Source organism: Lactuca sativa, chromosome 8 (genome assembly GCF_002870075.4).
Source record: "Lactuca sativa cultivar Salinas chromosome 8, Lsat_Salinas_v11, whole genome shotgun sequence".
Taxonomy (NCBI): Eukaryota; Viridiplantae; Streptophyta; class Magnoliopsida; order Asterales; family Asteraceae; genus Lactuca; species Lactuca sativa.
Genome location: NC_056630.2, coordinates 273,061,137 through 273,080,795, shown reverse-complemented (window position 1 = coordinate 273,080,795; position 19,659 = coordinate 273,061,137).

Genomic DNA, 19,659 nt, shown 5'->3' with positions numbered 1-19,659 from the left:
ATGCAATTTCAAATCGGGTGTAGAAATCGTTTGGGGTAAAGCGAGCTTCGTGATTGTGGAGTTCAGTGTGAATGGATGAGTCAGCTCGGTTGAGTAGAACTATTGTGAAGTCCTATTGCAAAATAGGCTAGGGTAGCCTCAGAGATTCAACAGTTGGGTCGGGATTCGATCTCTTATTCAGATTTAGTGTCTAACATTGTGAGGCAACTGGAGTTATGTTTCCGACTATCAGTGGATAGTTCAGTCAGACATGGACGTTGATTTTGCGGGCCAGAGCTGAATCATCCTAGGTTCGGCAGTGAAACGATTCTGTCTAACGGGAGGTCGTACCTAGAGTAGAGTTTCGATTCCCATGTGGATTTCCAGGTCTTCATTGAGTGTTGAGGACCGAGTATTAAGGTCCAGTCTTCAGATAGGTTCTGATTGCATTATCGTAGGTTGGTCATTGGTGCGAGATGACCCCCGTTTCTTTGGATTTCAGTTGGATTCGACTGGTTCGTTGGGCATAACTGTTCAGTAAGCTATCTATGGTTAACGACTTGTTTCATCAGTCCCAACAAGTAATCAGAGGTTGAAATGTTTATCGAGTTTGTTATTCGATGAGCGAATGACATGGGGATATACCGAATGGGCGGTCAGTCGGGGAGACATACCTCTACAGTTTCCAAGTTTTGGAGAGGCATAGTTGGTTCTGCAACAATGAAGGGTTCATTCTTCTTCGAGTTGGAGGGTTCGGTTTTATTTCGGTTGTCTTGGGGAGATCGGTTATGTTACGAATAATCAGTTGCGCTTCTCGGGCAAATTGTTGGGATCTGGTAATGATAAGGAATGATTTCGAGGGCGAAATCTAATTCAAGTGGGGGAGAATTGTAACATCCTGTTTTGGATCGTCTGTTATTTAGGTTTTGTGGGTTACAACCTGGGCATGAGGAAGCCTCGCGGCTACGACGAGTTGATAGTTTGATGTTTTGGCAAGATAGGTCCCTTATTTGAGAAAGGTGGCAGTTGTGTACGCGGGGCGTACGTGTGTGTACGCTTAGCGTACTCATGTGCGTGAATTTTAAGCTAAGCCACCTAGTACATTGGGTGTACCAGACGGTACGCTGGGCATACTAGGCCCATAGTGAAAACCATAATTAAGGGTGTGTCCCTATTTAAAGAAAATGATGGCCTCATTTCTGGCCACCATTTCCAGCCTTGAACCCTCTCAAAACCCTATTATCCATTCTGCTAGCTTGAGTGTCCATTTGTGAGCTTCTAAGTGTTCTTGTGGTACCCTTGTAGTGAACAAGGAGCATGAAAGAGAACGGAGTTGGAGTCCAGGCTTTGGATCTGAGCTTTTCTATAGTTGGAACATCATTTGAGGTATAAAGCTCAAAGCTTTCTCGTCCTTTTTGATTTGAGCATATCGTGGTCCATTTTGGGGTTTTTGGTCCCAAAGCTTGAAGCTTTATGAGTTGTTGAACTCCAGAGCCTAATATATATCCTTTTAAGTGTTTCTAGTGGAGATGATTCATAAAAATGAGGTCTTGGACGTTAAAGCCACCCCATGCATGAGATATGAGCATTTTTTGGAGTAAAGAGTGAGTGTATTTGGGTTTGGGACTTTATCAGTCATGCAAAGGAGTAAAGTCATGAACTTTATGGAGCATGAGCCTTTAGGGAGTCCAGATCTGAGAGTATAGTTATGGTCTTAACGGTTTAAGACCAAGAGACTGGAAAAAAGAAAGTCTAGACGTACGCCGAGTGTAAATCTAGTATGCCCTGTGTACTGATCAAGTGTCCCTGATGGACCGATCTGGATTCATGCGTACACTGAGTGTACCGAGGGAGGTACGCCCCGCATAACCTTGTTGTGGCATTTTTGGGCTAAAACCCACATTCGGCCTTAAGTGTTGGGCCTGGATTTTTGGGCCTTTTTGCTGGAGATTTTGATCAGAGGAATATTGTGTATGTCTTAGTCCTTTGTGTTGGACTTGCCATTTGGAATTAAGTTTAAGAGTTGGGCCTTGGGAGAGCCCATTTACTATTGGGCTTTGGTGGGCCCAATCAGCTTGGGTTAATTGTGGTTCGGCTAGTGAGTTATCTTTATACCTAATGGGTGATATTTGGTCTTAGATCTTAATTAGTTAATTGTGGGTTTTGATTCAGTGTTAGAGGTCGGTGTGTAGCAGCAACATCTATAGGAGTTGTTCATCATCCAAGGTGAGTCTTCTCACTATACTTACCTAGAGTGGTAATCATTGTGTGACAGGAGGGTCTTATGTGTTTATATTGAATATTGTGTCATCCTGCATGTTGTCTTTGTGATTTATTATCTGTATTATTCTGAGCTTACTGAGTTAGGACCGGAGGGTCCACCCGAGTTGTGGGATCGAAGGGTTCCACTGAGACACATTGACCGGAGGGTCTTACTTGAGTATAGCCATGAGAGGCTAATGAGATATGTGTGGTATTTTGGGGAACTCACTAAGCTTCGTGCTTACCGTGTTGTGTGATATGTGTTTCAAGTATTTTTTTAGGATCGCGGGAAGGCACCGTCTTGATTTTACACACGAGATAGAGTTATGATTTGAGGATCCTGGATTTTTATTAAACAATTATGGATATGTGTTTTGATAGTTTGATACTTTGGGGTTTTTGTGAAAAGTGTTAATGAGAATTATGAGATTTTATAGTGAAAATTTTCTTTGAAAATTTACGGTGTTACAGTTCCTCTTCTGGTTCCGGCTTCGGCCATTCTCCATTCCCCTGGTTGGGGAAGTAAGGATCTGCGGGAAGAGGAAATCTGGCCATATGGTCTGCACGGGACTATATGAATGCAAGAAAATGGATAGCATGCAAAAATACTCCTATAGTATTTTAATTGTTTATGTTTGAGTTCCTTAAAACTTTTTAGATACAAGGTTGGTAAGTTTCTAGATTCATTGCCCACCATGATCACTCCTAAACACATGTTGGTCTTATTTTGAATAAATATAGTTGATAAGACTATATTTACCACCAATACGACTACATAATTGTCCGGGTTTAACCACGATGTTCAGTTCCTCCAATGACTTTTACTGTTTCTTATCGTGATAGTACCCTAAAATGCACACATAGGTATGTATTTTATCTTTGTTCAGAGTATTTTAGTCCCAATGTATTTATAGTTGCATACTTTGTATGATTAGATATGTCAGTTCACTATAAACATTGCTCTGATACCAATCTGCCACATCCCCGAACCAGAACGGCGGAAACGTCCGGGGGCGGGTGACTTCATTTTGTAATATCATCACAATGTATATAATTAAATCAATGACAACATCATCATCACACATGAAATATAACAACCATCATAGTTTACATAAGTTTGTTAGTAGACAAATTACATTCCAAATGTTAAATGTATGATGATAACAAAAATACAACAGAAATCTACGTGTTCCTGATGACCAACCTGTGTAACAATTCCCTGAGAATACAAGTTATTTTGAAAACATCAACATATATAATGTTGGTGAGTTCATAAGCATGTTTGTATGAAAAATTTTGTATCATTTGTATACACCATAAAATCTGACATTTTCCGAAAAATGATTTGAGAGTTTTGGTTCAAATCTTGTATTATAGTATATGTGTTTATATTTGTGAAAATGTATAAATAGAGAGTTCTAGAAAATCCAATATTTTCTATTGTAAGTAAAATGTAATATATAGTGTTTGTTTCCCAGAAAACCAATATTTTCTGTCTGTAAAAGAGTTGTAGTCTTTAAACCATAAGACCCGAGTGTTGTAGAAATGAATAGTTCGTACGTGTTACAACAGTATAGTATATGTATTCTGTAAATTTTACAGTGTTTGTTAATCTCTATGTGAGTCGTTATAACCATGATTGATATGACTGATCTGCCTATCATGACGTTCTTCAGGTGTCGCTTGTTTAAGGTAAGACATTTGTCACCCTAGACTGGCCTAGTTTGGCTGTAGTGAACAGCTCAGGTGTGAGGTTGTTAACCCCATATAGATCTATACACAAACTTTCGCTCTCCCTCAAGGAGACTCTGGTTATTACTACAAGACTTAAGGTTGTACACTAGGTAGGTACGGGTGAAAACGCGCCTCACAGGAGCCTTAACTAAATATACGCGAACAATGTATCACATTATTTACTGCTCTAAAATAATGTTTCGAGTATGTGTTTAATTAAAAAACATTGGTTATAGAAATACCATTTGTTTTTATCAAATGTCAAGTATTTAATGTTATTAACCCGATTACTATAAAATGTGTCGTAAGGCCTAATAAGCATGTAAATAGGTGCTTAAGGCCTAATAAACATGAAATGAATATACAAGACCGAATAAGCATGTAAATAGATGTTTAAGGCCCAATAAACATGAAATGAATATTCAAGGCCCATTAAAAATGTAAATAGGTATTTGAGGCCCAATAAACATGTGAATAGGTATTTAAGGCCCAATAAACATGTAAATAGGTATTTGAGGCCTACTTTGATAAAAATGACATTTTCGGCCCATTTTTGATAGAAATGACATTTTCTGCCCATTTTTAATAAAAATGACATTTTCGGCCATTTAAACCAAGAATTTACATTTTAGGTCCATCTTTATTCAACATGACAATTTAAGTCCATAAAGACCAAAAATTACATTTTAGGCCCATGAAACCATGAATTTCTAAATAAGGCTCATTTTTTGAAAAATGACCATTTTGGCTTATTAAAACTGATAAGGCCCAAAAGAAGCCCATTCTGTCAAAAATAACTCTTTTGACCCCTACAAAACCGTGAATGTCATAAAAATCCATTTTTATCCAAAAATTACTCTTTTGGCCCCTTTAAAATCGTGAATGTCATAAAAATCCATTTTCATCCAAAAATGAATTTTTTGGCCCCTTTAAAACCATGAGTCTCGTAAAAAGGCTCACTTTTTGCCTATTTGTCATATTTGGCCCCTCATGAGGTTTTATTTAGTTTTCAAGTATCCCTTAACATGTTTTATCCTTTCAACAATCATAATGAGTTACATAAAATACCTTGTTTTGCTAACATTTTCATGTCTTGAAGGATATATCGAGTTTATGAGGGTTTTACACATATTCATAACATATTTGCACAACATATCATGAAAATACACCCAATCATGCATAAACACATAGATTTAACACAAAACCAACTTGTATTCTCCCCCAAAACAAAGTAAAACCGAAAACAAGGGGGTATGAAGCTCACCTTAGGTGATGGATCGTTTTTGATGATGAAATGAAAGAGAATGATGGTGTTTTCGGCCTTGTAGTGTTCTTTTAGGAAGAGTTTCAAACTTAGGAAGTTATAGGAAGCTTAAACACGAAATGAAGGTAGTTATGAGAGTACATCCTTAACATAAAATGGAATAATTTGACTTAATTTTATATGATCTTACCACAAGTGTGAAGCTTGAAGTGATCTTCTTAAACACACAAAAACTCATGAATTTTGAAGAGGTAAAAATGGGAGAGTTCTTGAGAGTTTAGAGAGAATTTAGAAATGAATTGAAGTTTGAAATGGGAGGGTGGAAGGGCCAAGATTAAGTAGAGAAAAAAGAGAAGGATTTGTTGGTCATTACATGGAGGATTAGAGTGTTTTAGCTTAGATACATGTGAGACAATTTGCATGGATATACTACATACATTAGTGAGGTGTCAAGTATAATCACATTTCTTTCCATTTTACTTTATATATATATATATATATATATATATATATATATATATATATATATATATTCGGGAATAGAAGAAGGAATGGAAAGAAAATAAGTATTGGGCTTGGGCATAAGATGCAACCGAAAACACATTGGCCGTTTTTCAACCCATTGGGCCCACGTATGTGTTTACGACCCAAAATGATAAAAGGAATGGGTTTTCGGCCCATATAATTAAAGAAGATGGTTTTCGGCCCAATAAGGCTCATGATGAGTCTTATGGCCTAAAATTCTATTTCTTAATGAATGTGGGTCCAACTAGGGCCCAAATGAGGTTTCTTAGCCCAAAAGAATCAAATCGAGGGTTTATTGATCCATTAGGCCCAATAAGAGGATCCTGGTCCAATAAGAGTTCGAACCGGGAAGTTACGGTTACAACCTAAAGTTGAGTGAATGTAGTGCATTGAATTAGGTTTAGAGCTGCATGAGTGAGTTTTGATTCAAATAGTTGTTTTTGAATGAATTGTTGGATTAATGTCTAAGTCCATAACTATAATTGGTAAGACTTGACCCGGCCCAGCATGGTTCATTTGGGATGCATGGAATCGAGACAATTGGATTGACAAGATGAGGAAAAAGGATTCTAGTGATTTATATTAATATATTATAAGTTCTAATATATTAACATATAATCATATTATTTAAATAGTATTGATCAAGAATTATATTATAATTAATTAAGGGATCAAAAGGAACTAATTAAATACGTACTCTTTGTATAAATAAATGTATGGTGGGCCAAGTTCATTTAGGTTGGGCTAAGCTTTCATGGATAGTCCATGGAGTGTTTAACCCATGGATCATATGCAATGAATGATCATGGGTTTAACCCTAGTCTCCACACTATATAAATATGTCCTTGGTTGGTGAAATGGGCACTAGTGTGGGTACACTAAGAGGGCTAGCCGATTTCACAAAAGAGAACCAAGTATCCTTATTCTCAAGGTTATTCCAAGTGTTCATGGTGTTGTGTGAACCATTTGAGGTATCACACTTGGGGCACTAGGCACTCAAGCTTCATGAAGACAAGCTACATCAACAAGGTATGTATTCTAACTTGTTTTATTACCCAAGTATCATAGATTGTATGCTAGATAGGGTAATACCTTGGAATATTCATATTTGCAAGTATAATAGAGAAAACATAGATCCAAAGTATTTAGGGTTGCGTGTACACTTAGGAGTGTTAGAATGCTCATAACCCAACATGAATAACATGTATAACATCAAACTTAGGGCTACAAGATACATCGAAAGTTAGTTACACATGAACAGAATTCCTAGCCCTAAAATGCTAGTTGTGCAATCATGTGTACATGCTGAGTATGCCCCGCATACTCACCCTTATGGTAAATCCTTGTTTGTACAAACCGTGGAAAGAAATAATATTTCATGCCATTTCAGGCAAGTAACAAGATTTATTCAAATCTAACATTAACCCACTACTTAGAAACAAAGAATAAACTCCAATCTTGGTGACAGGTGAAGCTTTCCTATTCCCCATGATCAAGTTTATCTTTCCGTGCTCCACATCCTCACTTCTTCTTAGACCCTGCAAATCATAACATATATGAATACCACAACCTGTATCAAGGACCCAAGAATTAGTATGTGGTGAGTTATTATACAATATAGTGTAAATACCTACATGGGTAGGTTTAACCTTCCATCCTTAACATCTTGCATGTACTTGGGGCAGTTTCGTTTCCAGTGCCACCTATCATGAAAATAGAAGCATTCAGCTTCTTTTGGGCTGGAAGAGGGAGTGAGAGGACCACCTTTGGTCCTACTTGAAGAGGAGCCATCAAGAGACGTTCCCTTGGTACCCTTCGAAGAGGCCTTCCTCTTTTTCCCTTTACCTTGCCCGATTGCGACAATAGGTGCGGTGTTAGGAGTAGGAGTATGAACAACCGATTTACTTTTGTATCCACTTTCGGTGGTCTTCAAAAGTCCTTGAAGCTTGTTGAGTGTGACCTTGTAACAACCCAATTTTCACGTCCAAAAATTTCGTTTTTAAAACATTACTTACAAAACATTAATGATTAAAACATTGTTTAATTAAACCATTTCACATCGGAAACCCAATTTGAAATCCACAACAAGTAAACAACCAAAACATCAGAGTATCAATCCCAGAATAAACTCATAACTGCGGAAACAAGAGTGTGTGTGTGATATGCTGCTACCATGCCGACTCCTTTTCCCTTAGCTGAAGAGGTACCTGAAACCAAAACTGAAAATTGTAAGCACGAAGCTTAGTGAGTTCCCCCACTGTACCACATACCATACATTCACATAACATACAAAAATTGTCAGGCATATCTGGGTGCCCGACCTACCCCTTCGGTCCTCTCGACCGGATACTGCCTAGCATATATGGGTGCTAGCCTCCCCTTCGGTCCTCTTGACCGGATACTTCCAAGCATATCTGGGTGTTGGCCTCCCCTTCGGTGCTCTCGACTGGATACTGCCTAGCATATCTGGGTGCTGGCCTCCCCTTCGGTCCTCTCGACCGGATACTGCCTAGCATATCTGGGTGCTGGCCTCCCCTTCGGTCCTCTCGACCGGATACCGGGGAAACTATTTCTCCCCTCTACTACTACCACATAACATGTAACAAAATATCAGAATCTATCTAACATGGTTGGGTATGACTACCCCTTCGGCCCTACTGACCGGATATCTTGGGGACTATCTCCCCCTATTGTCACTAGCACATAAATGCAACACAGGTAGTAGTAATCCCTTAGATGAATACAATCATCTACATACAACTCCTACTAGTGGGCCGGCATTGTGGCCGTAGACCCACCGCTACTGGAAGGTAACTCACCTCGATGTAGCTGCTGATCTGATCGGGAACTGACTGTCTACTGCTGCTGCTGCTGCTCCGAAAATCCTCCGGCTGTAATTCCCACAACATACTCAATCAATCACTGCTAACTGTCCTTTGGGTAAAATGACCATTTTACCCCTGATCATGTCATAAGTCAAAGTCAGATTCAACTTTCAGTTGACCCGACTCGCCGAGTTGGCTCGCCAACTCGCCGAGTCCCTATCCAGTCGACTGTCCTGGATCCCGTCCCTACTCGTCGAGTTAGACGTTGACTCGACGAGTTCTCCTTCTAAACTGGGGTTCAAGTCCTTCATCCTAGTCGCTAAGTTTTATGAACAACTCGCCGAGTTCATCTTCATCCGATGAACACTTATGTTGCGACTCGCTGGGTTGTATGAACAACTCGCCGAGTCTGTTCTTGATCTAAGGAGATTGCCTTGAACTCGCCGATTCATGGAAATAACTCGCCGAGTTCCTTCATGGGTGAGTTTGGCTTCCGACTCACTGAGTCACACCCCGTGACTCACTACTCTTACTCAACACAATGAAAAGGGGACAACTCGGAGACTCGCGAGCAGACTCGCCGAGTCAGATGAACGACTCGCCGAGTCGTTAGCATGCACTCACTATATACGCGATGTTGCTCAATTCCAGTCCATGTCATTCACAGATCTGGGTTCCTAGAGCATGAATAACACGTAAAGTTTCCAACTTTACGTGTAAATATTCCTCAATGAGAGTTTTAGGGTTCAAAATGCACCAAAAGGGGTAGATCTAGGGTGTACAAGCAACATGGGTCCATAAAGGCGGTAGATCCAAGTTCCAAGGACTGAATAGGGTCCAGATCTAAAGGCTAATCGACCTGAATCAATCAACAATGCACAACCAATCTTGGGGAAGAGCTCAAGAAAGACTTTAATGGAGGAATAAGTATGGAAACACAGGGAAAACGAGTTTTACCTCAAGGGGAGGCTCTGAGATTGCACCAAGATGGCTGACTTCCTCTTTCTTCTTCTTGGTCCACTCTTCTCCCTTCTCCAAATCTTCAAAACACACAAGAATGCCTCAAGTTCTCAAGGAAATAAGCTTAGAACGACGGTTGGGGGCTCTAAGGGTGAATGGGGGCTGGCTTGGGGCGGAAATGAGTGATTAAATAGGGTGCAAACCCCTGAAGCTTAGGGTTTCATCCAACAACGGTGACTCGCCGAGTCCAGGATATGGACTCGCCGAGTCGCCAACTTAAACGTGTCCCGGATCCCGTCTCTACTCGGCGAGTCGGACCTATGACTCGCCGATTCCAAGGCTAAAAAAATGGAAAATACTCAAATAAAATTTACGTACCAGGAACCAGGTGCTACAAATCTCCCCCACTTATTTTAGACTTCGTCCTCGAAGTCTGCTGCTCGATCCTAAAACAGCTCAGGGTAATGCTCCATCATCTCTTCCATGGGCTCCCAAGTCCATTCCGAACCCTTGCGGTGCTGCCATTGCACCTTCACTAGCTCCACCCTCTTGTTCCTCAAATCCTTTGACTTCTTATCGAGGATTGCGACTGGGCGCTCAATGTAATTATGGCTATCATCAACCTGAATATCTTCTAACAGAACTACTGCTGAATCGTCCACTAGGCACTTCCGCATCTGAGAAACATGGAAAGTGTTGTGGATCTGGCTGAGCTCGACTGGCAGATCCAGCATATACGCCACCTTGCCCACCAGGGCAACAACCCTGAACGACCCAATAAACCTCGGGCCCAACTTGTCCCGCTTCCTGAATCGAATGACGCCCTTCCAAGGCAACACCTTCAGGAGAACCATATCCCCAACCTGGAACTCCAGGTCGGATCGGCGCTTATCGGCGTAACTTTTTTGCCGACTCTGAGCAGTCTGAAGCCTGCTCTGAACCTGCTAGATCCTCTTGGTCGTCTTGAGCACCACCTCGGTGCTCCCCATGACTCTCTGGCCAACCTCTCCCCAGCATATCGGGGTCCTGCACCTCTGACCATACAACATCCCAAATGGAGGACGGTTAATACTCGCGTGGTAGTTGTTGTTGTATGAGAACTCGGCCAAGGGAAGATAGGTATCCCAGCTACCACCGAAATCTAACACACACGCCCGCAACATATCCTCCAAGGTTTGGATGGTCCGCTCGCTCTGACCATCCGTCTGCGGGTGAAAGGTGGTGCTAAAATGCAAACGAGTGCCCAACTCGTCATGAAATCTCTTCCAAAACCTGGAAGTAAAACACACATCCCTGTCCGAGATAACCAATACTGGCACCCCGTGCCGCACCACGATCTCCCTGATATAGATGTCGGCCAATTTCTCGGCCGATATGCTCTCCTGGATCGTATAAAGTGAGCACTCTTGGTCAATCGATCCACGATGACCCAAATCGAATCTACTCCACGCTTTGTCCTGGGAAGCTTAGTGATAAAATCCATCGTGATATCTTCCCATTTCTACAGTGGAATATCCAACGGCTGCGTCTTGCCATGCAGTCTCTGATGTTCGTCCTTGATCTTCCTGCAGGTCAAGCACCGCTCGACGTACCATGCCACATCCCGCTTCATGCAGGGCCACCAATAATCGGGACGAAGATGCCTATACATCTTCGTCGCCCCGGGATGAATAGAGAATCAGGACTTGTGCGCCTCCTCCATCAAGATCTGGCGCACGCCTCCGTGATACGACACCCACACCCTACGGTGTAGTGTCAATAGTCCTCGGCTATCATAATCGAAGGAGGAAACCTGACCCACCACACGCTCGCTCTTCCGATGTTCCTCCTTGATAGCCTCTTGTTGAGCCTCTCGAATTCTCTCCAACAGGGGAGTCACTATGGTCATCCTAATGCAAACGTCCCTGATCGGCGCCGCCTTGCGGCTAAGCGCATCGGCCACCACATTGGCCTTCCCCGGGTGGTAGAGGATCTCACAATCATAATCCTTTACCACGTCCAACCACCGACGTTGCCTCATGTTCAGATTCGGCTGATCTATGAGGTAGCTCAAACTTTTGTGTGGTCCGTGTAGATGGTACACCGAACCCCGTAGAGGTAATGTCGCCAAATCTTGAGGGCAAAAACCACCGCCCCCAACTCCAAATCATGTGTCGGGTAGTTCGCCTCGTGAGGCTTGAGCTGCCTCGAAGCGTAGGCAATGACATGCCCCCTCTGCACCAGTACCGCGCCTAACCCTGAAATTGACGCTTCACAATAAACCACAAAATCCTCTACGCCCTCTGGCAGGGCTAAGATTGGCGCCTTGCACAATCCCTGTCTCAGTGTCTCAAATGCAGCCTGCTGCTCGGGTCCCCACCGAAAGACCACGGCTTTCTTCGTCAGCCGCGTCAGGGGTACGGCTATCTTGGAGAGGTCCTGAATGAATCTCCGATAATAGCATGCCAATCCTAGGAAACTTCGAATATCAGATGGAGACTTCGGAACCTCCCATCTCATCACGGCCTCGACCTTGGCTGGGTCGACCAGAATCCCGTTCTGGTTGACAAGTTGTTCGAGAAATTACACCTTGTGCAACCAAAACTCACACTTGGAGAACTTGGCATACAAGCTCTCCCTCCTCAAGGTCTCCAATACCTCTCTCAGATGCTCCTCATGCTCCTCCTGTGTCTTGGAATAAACCAAGATGTCATCGATAAAGACTATCACAGACCGATCCAGCATCGGTCTGCATACGCGGTTCATGAGGTCCATGAACGCAGCAGGAGCATTGGTGAGCGCAAAGGGCATCACCACGAACTCATAATGGCCATAGCGCGTCCGAAACGCGGTCTTCTGCGTATCCACTTCTCTGACCCTCATTTGATGGAACCCGAATGCAAATCAATCTTGGAGAATCAAGATGCTCCCTGAAGCTGGTCAAAGAGATCATCAAGCCTCGGGAGTGGGTAACAGTTCTTCACCGTTACCTTGTTCAGCTCCCGGTAATCTATACACATCCGATGCGACCCGTCCTTCTTTATCACGAACAGAATCGGGGCTCCAGGGTGAACTGCTCGGTCGAATGAATCCCTTGTCTAACAGCTCCTGCAGCTATGTAGACAACTCCTGCATCTCAGGAGGAGCCAACCGATACGGTGCCTTGGCTATTGAAGCCGCACCAGGAATGAGGTCAATCATGAACTCCACCTGACGCTCCGGAGGTATCCCAGGAAGCTCCTCTGGAAAAACATCTGCGACATCTCGCACCACCAGAACCTCGCTCACCGTCTCCTTACCCGCCTCTCGGGTATCCATAAGGTACGTGACGTAACCTACACATCCCTGTTGAAGGTAGCGTCTAGCTCTGGCTGCTGAACATACTGCGGGTCCACACTGCGGCCTCTCGCCATGAATCACTAACTCTCCCCTACCGGGGGTCCTGACTCGCACTAGCTGCTGCGCGCAATCTATCACCGCCCCATTGGGGCTCAACCAATCCATGCCTATAATCACCTTGGTCCCACGCAGCGGAATGGGAACCAGGTCTACCAAGTAGCGCTCCTCAAACAAACGCAATACGCAATCCCGAAACACCATCGATGCTCGCACCGATCGATCATCAGCAATCTCTAACTCCAAAGGACAATCCAACATGCCCGAAGACTCAGTGAACTGCTTGCTAAGCGCAAGAGAAACAAACGATCGGGTAGCACCCGAGTCGAACAACACCTGAACTGGGATACCGTTCACACAGAACGATCCTAACACGTATATATATACATGCAGAGCACATATCAATATCATAACATCATATAAATAAATGAGAAGGAAAGAATCATACCCGTCACCACATCAGGTGCAGCGCGTGCCTCCTCGGCGGTCAGCTGAAATGCCCAGCTCCTCACCAATGGAGTCTCTGCCTTGCCCTGCCGTCCATCTGTGATTCGCAGGGTCGCTGGAGCTGGCGCCTTTACTGGCACTGAAACTGTCAACTGGGGGCAATTGGCCTTCTTGTGGCCCCTCTGGTTGTAGTGGAAACTCAGCAACTCAGACGTCTGAATAACTACTGCTGGAGCAGTCCAATCCCTGCTATAGTGCCTAGACTTGTCGCACTTGTAGCAGCCTGATGATCCCAACCTGCACGCCCCCTCGTGCGCCTTGCCGCATTTCCTGCAGCGTCCCCGCCCCTGTTGGCCTTTCGGCCCCACATCTGATCCCCTGGGCTTCTTCCCCGAAGCCCCTCCTATTTGTCCCTCCTCTGACTTCCGTTTCTGGATATGCTCCAAATCTATCTCCCTCTCCCTCGCACTGGCAATAATGGAGTCCAAGGTGGGGCAAGCTGAAAAACTAACATGCTCCCGGATATCAGCTCGGAGCATGTCATGATAGCGGGTCCTCCTCATGTCCTCATCACCTGCATATTGGGGCACCAACAGTGCCCTCTCCCGGAACTTGGCGGTGATCTCCGCCACAGTCTCCATCGTCTGTCCCATGTCCAAAAACTCCTTGGCCAGCTGCTGAAGCTCAACAGCCGGCGCAAACTCTGGCCTGAATCTGGTCACAAAATCTGACCAAGTCATAGCCTCGATCGTTGAGGCTCCCAACGAGTCACCCACTGACTCCCACCAGTCTCGAGCTCGGTCTCGTAAGCACCCTGCTGCATACCTCACCTTCGACCCCACGGGGCAGAAGCTAGTCAACTGTGCAGACTCGATGTCTGCAATCCATCGTTTGGCTGTAATGGGGTCTTTCACCCTGTGGAAATCCGGTGCACCACTGCCCCTGAAGTCCTTAAAGGACAGTGTGCGAGATCCCGACTGGCCAGATGCCACGTCGCTCCTGAACGCCCAGAGGCGATCTTCCATCAACTCGATGATACCCTCCTTGATCGACCCGAAGACAATGGGGGTCGACTCAAGGATACCCCTGGTGATCTCTGACGCGATGAACTCGCGTAGTCCCTCATCCACTGGCTCGGAACCTGATCCCGAACCTGACCCCTCTCCTGAACCGCCATCTATCGGCCTCGATCGTAGTACCACCATTCTACAATACATAAATAACAATCATTAGTGATACTGATACTTCTTGAGGGATCACAACCACTTACAAGTTCCCTGGTCTTATCTTGGCCTTCCTTGGTTCGGGTACGGATCCTCTGCTTTCAGTAGTACGGGCCCATACTACCTTCCACATCTATCCGTACCTTCTTCAAGGACTGCCTCGACTCCACCAGATTCCTTCCACTACTGCTGATCACCGCTATACTCATCCTAGGCTTGCCCTAGGAAATCTCAGGCTCCACCCTACCAGGTCCTCAGCTACTGAAGGCCTCCTAGTAATGCCAGTTAACCAGTACCTGAATACTATCACATGGGGTGAGGCTCGGATAATCCTTCGAGTAACAGACTCGTCCCTACAACGGTTAGACTCAAACGAGAGCTGCGCAATAGGGTCAAATCCAGCACTTTAGGATTATTCAACCCTGATCACATGTGACGTGACGTATTCACCTAATGGCTAACTCCCACCACTCAGAGTCCCACAAAGCACAAAGCAAGCAGCATTCGAACTAAGGGAACAATCTCAAGCAAATCCGCTCCCATAGAGAGAAACTGATCTAGCATACAGAGCTAATACTCATACTATCAGGCATAACCTAACAGGCTATCCAACTGTTGTCTACTCAATTCTAGTGTGAAATTTTCATACACTGAAGCACATAAAGCAGGCACATAAGGCATCACTACTAGATCCTTAGTCCTATTCTAACATGCTGTTCTACTAAAACTGATAAACACAACATAAGCTTGTATGGGTACTTTGGGGAATACTTACTTGAGCTCGGCCGGTTGCGCACATCACACACTTCGTTCTTTCTCAAATCCTTTTCGTAATTCTTAGAAAACATTTCTTTTTGGAAAATCTTTTACTCCCTCGATTTGAGTTCAGACACCCCCGAAGGTGAGTCCGAATGCCTCAAACCAGGGCTCTGATACCAACTTGTAACAACCCAATTTTCACGTCCAAAAATTTTGTTTTTAAAACATTATTTAGAAAACATTAATGATTAAAACATTGTTTAATTAAACCATTTCACATCGAAAACCAAATTTGAAATCCACAACAAGTAAACAACCAAAACATCAGAGTATCAATCCCAGAATAAACTCATAACTGCAGAAACAAGAGTGTGTGTGTGTGATATGTTGCTACCGCGCCGGCTCCTTTCCCTTAGCTGAAGAGGTACCTGAAACCAAAACTGAAAACTGTATGCACGAAGCTTAGTCAGTTCCCCCACTGTACCATATACCATATAATCACATAACATACATAAATTGTCAGGCATATCTGGGTGCCCGACCTACCCCTTCGGTCCTCTCGACCGGATACTGCCTAGCATATCTGGGTGCTGGCCTCCCCTTCGGTCCACTCGACCGGATACTTCCAAGCATATCTGGGTGTTGGCCTCCCCTTCGGTCCTCTCGACCGGATACTGCCTAGCATATCTAGGTGCTGGCCTCCCCTTCGGTCCTCTCGACCGGATACCGGGGAAACTATTTCTCCCCTCTACTACTACCACATAACATGTATCACAACATTAGAATCTATTTAACATGGCTGGGTATGACTACCCCTTCGGCCCTATCGACCGGATATCTTGGGGACTATCTCCCCCTACTGTCACTAGCACATAAATACAACACAGGTAGTAGTAATCCCTTAGATGAATATCACAAAGAATGTCATCTACATACAACTCCTACTGGTGGGCTGGCATTGTGGCCGTAGACCCACCGCTACTAGAAGGTAACTCACCTCGAAGTAGCTGCTGATCTGATCGGGAACTGACTGTCTACTGCTGCTGCTGTTGCTGCTCCGGAAATCCTCTGGTTGTAATTCCCACAACATACTCAATCAATCACTGCTAACTGTCCTTTGGGTAAAATGACCATTTTACCCCTGATCATGTCATAAGTCAAAGTCAGAGTCAACTTTCAGTTGACCCGACTCGCCGAGTTGGTTCGCCAACTCGCCGAGTCCCTATCCAATCGACTGTCGTGGATCCCGTCCCTACTCGTCGAGTTAGACGTTGACTCGACGAGTTCTCCTTCTAAACTGAGGTTCAAGTCCTTCATCCTACTCGTCGAGTTGTATGAACAACTCGGTGAGTTCATCTTCATCCGATGAACACTTATGCTGCGACTCGCCGGGTTGTATGAACAATTTGCCGAGTCTGTTCTTGATCTAAGGAGATTGTCTTGAACTCACCAAGTCCTAGCAATAACTCGCCGAGTTCCTTCATGGCTGAGTTCGGCTTCCGACACACTGAGTCACACCCCGTGACTCACTACTCTTACTCGACACACCGAAAAGGGGACAACTCGGAGACTCGCGAGCAGACTCGCCGAGTCGTTACCATGCACTCACTATATACGCGATGTTTCTCAATTCCAGTCCATGCCATTCACAAATCTGGGTTCCTAAAGCATGAATAACACGTAAAGTTTCCAACTTTACGTGTAAATATTCCTCAATGAAAGTTTTAGGGTTCAAAATGCACCAAAAGGGGTAGATCTAGGGTGTACAAGCAACATGGGTCCATAAAGGCGGTAGATCCAAGTTTCAGGGACTGAATAGGGTCCAGATCAAAAGGCAAATCAACCTGAATCAACCAACAATGCACAACCAAGCTTGGGGAAGAGCTCAAGAAAGACTTTAATGGAGGAATAAGTATGGAAACAGAGGGACAACGAGTTTTACCTCAAGGGGAAGCTCTAAGATTGCTCCAAGATGGCTGACCTCCTCTTTCTTCTTCTTGATCCACTCTTCTCCCTTCTCCAAATCTTCAAAACACACAAGAATGCCTCAAGTTCTCAAGGAAATAAGCTTTGACGAGGGTTGGGGGCTCTGAGGGTGAATAAGGGCTGGCTTGGGGCGGAAAGAAGTGATTAAATAGGGTGCAAACCCCTGAAGCTTAGGGTTTCATCCAACAGCGGTGACTCGCTGAGTCCAGGATATGGACTCGCCGAGTCGCCAACTTAAACGTGTCCCGGGTCCCGTCTCTACTCGGCGAGTCGGACCTATGAGTTATGAGTTATAATGGTTTGGAATTAAAGTGTGTGTGAGGCTTTACAAATTCTAAAACTTGAGGGCAAGTTTTGAAAATATTCAAAAACTTTTCATTTCTATAAGTTATGAGTTATAATGGTTTTAAAGAAAAGACTTTTGGAATTCCATAACTTGAGGGCAAGTTATGGAGTCCACCAATTGGCATTTAGAACTATGATAATTATCATTGAAATTGGATTAGCATAATCATTACCACATCAAAAACAGATTTTACAAGTCCAAAACAGTTTAGGGTAATGATTATAGTCCAATTCCAACAACAAAACTCCAAAATCTACACACATGGCCTCCTACTCGCCGAGTGCAAGAACCTACTCGATGAGTAGGATGAGTTTACACTTGGACTCGTCGAGTCCCGCCATGGAGTCGGCGAGTCACTGAACAGTTACCAGAATTTCGACTTTTTCAAGCAGTTTGCATCAAGTATAATGAAAACAAGCCTATGCTCTGATACCACTAAAGGGTTTTGAGCATTGTAACACTCCTATGGTGTACATGCAACCCTAGAAACCTTGGATCTATGTTTTCTATATTATACATGCAAATATGATTTTTCCAAGGTTCTCATCCTAACTAGCATATCATAGGGTACTTATAATATAAAAACTAGTAGAATGACTTATATTTTCTTGTGGTTGATTGCTTGGAGCTTCAAGAGCCTAGAACCAATAATATGGATGCATCAAGTGGAATCACAAATCACCAAAACAACTTGGAAGACTTTGAGACAATATCAAGCACTTCTAGAAATTGACCCACTCTTGTTCTTACACACACTAGTGTCATTTCATGTGACAAAGACCTATTTATATAGTATGGTGGATTGTGGTTACCTCTATGTAAACCCTAATACCCATGACCTTTCATTTCCATAGGATCCATGGGTTAAAAACTTCTTAAGCACATCCTAAATGAACTTTGGCCCATTCTATATATATAAGAGTCCATATTTAATTAGATTCTTTTAATCACTAAATTATTTCCAAATTAATTCTTGATCAATACTAATTAAATAATATGATTCATATTAATATATTATGACTTATAATATATTAATAAATCATAAATATATTATTCTCAAAAGATTATCCATACAAATTGTTTTGGTGAAGTGCAACCCAAATGGACCATGCCGGGTCGGGTCAAGTACATACCAAATATAGTTACAGACTTAGACACGTTATCCAATAGTAATTTATGGGGCCAGAGGGCCATGTCGGCTGAGGGAAGTGCCCTATCTACGAGAACTTAAGTCAAGAGTAGTGATGCATGATCTGGGTAGGTGTGAGCACCTAACTATGTTGGACCGTGGGGTATTCGATAGTGGAATTAGTGTGGTGACGACTTGAAGATGAGATTATGGGGTGATAGAAGGGTGAACAGATCTGAGTGGGAGTAATCACTTAGGATTATTAGGGAGACCATGGAGAGAGCCCATGGAGTGTAAGAGAGAGTATCATATGATTACGGGGATCCGTAACATACATGAGTCGGAGAGAGAGTATTGTATGATTACGGGAAGCGGTAACATACATGAGTCAGAGAGAGAGAGAGTATCATATGATTATGGGGAGCCGCAACATACATGAGTCAAAGTGAGAGAGTATCGTATGATTATAGGGAGTCGTAACATACATGAGTCAGAGAGAGAGGTATCGTGTGACTGCGGGGAGTCGTAGCATTCGTGATTCAGAGAGAGAGAGAGAGAGAGAGAGAGAGAGAGTAAGACTGTGGGGAACCGTAGCATTCGTGAGTTAGAGAAAGAGAGAGAGAGAGAGAGAGAGATTATTCTAAGACAGCAGGGAGTCGTAGCCTTACCAGTTAGGGTGTGATGTAGAGGGGCTCTTAGGCCTGGGTAGCCTTGACAAATGGGTATGTGGGAACCTGGTGGCCGAACCATGGGCGAGACTAGGGTCTCAGAAATGTTCAGAACCTAGGGTGTTTTGAGTTAGAGAGCGGTGTCGCGAGTCGGAAGGATCGAGGTGTAATGCATGT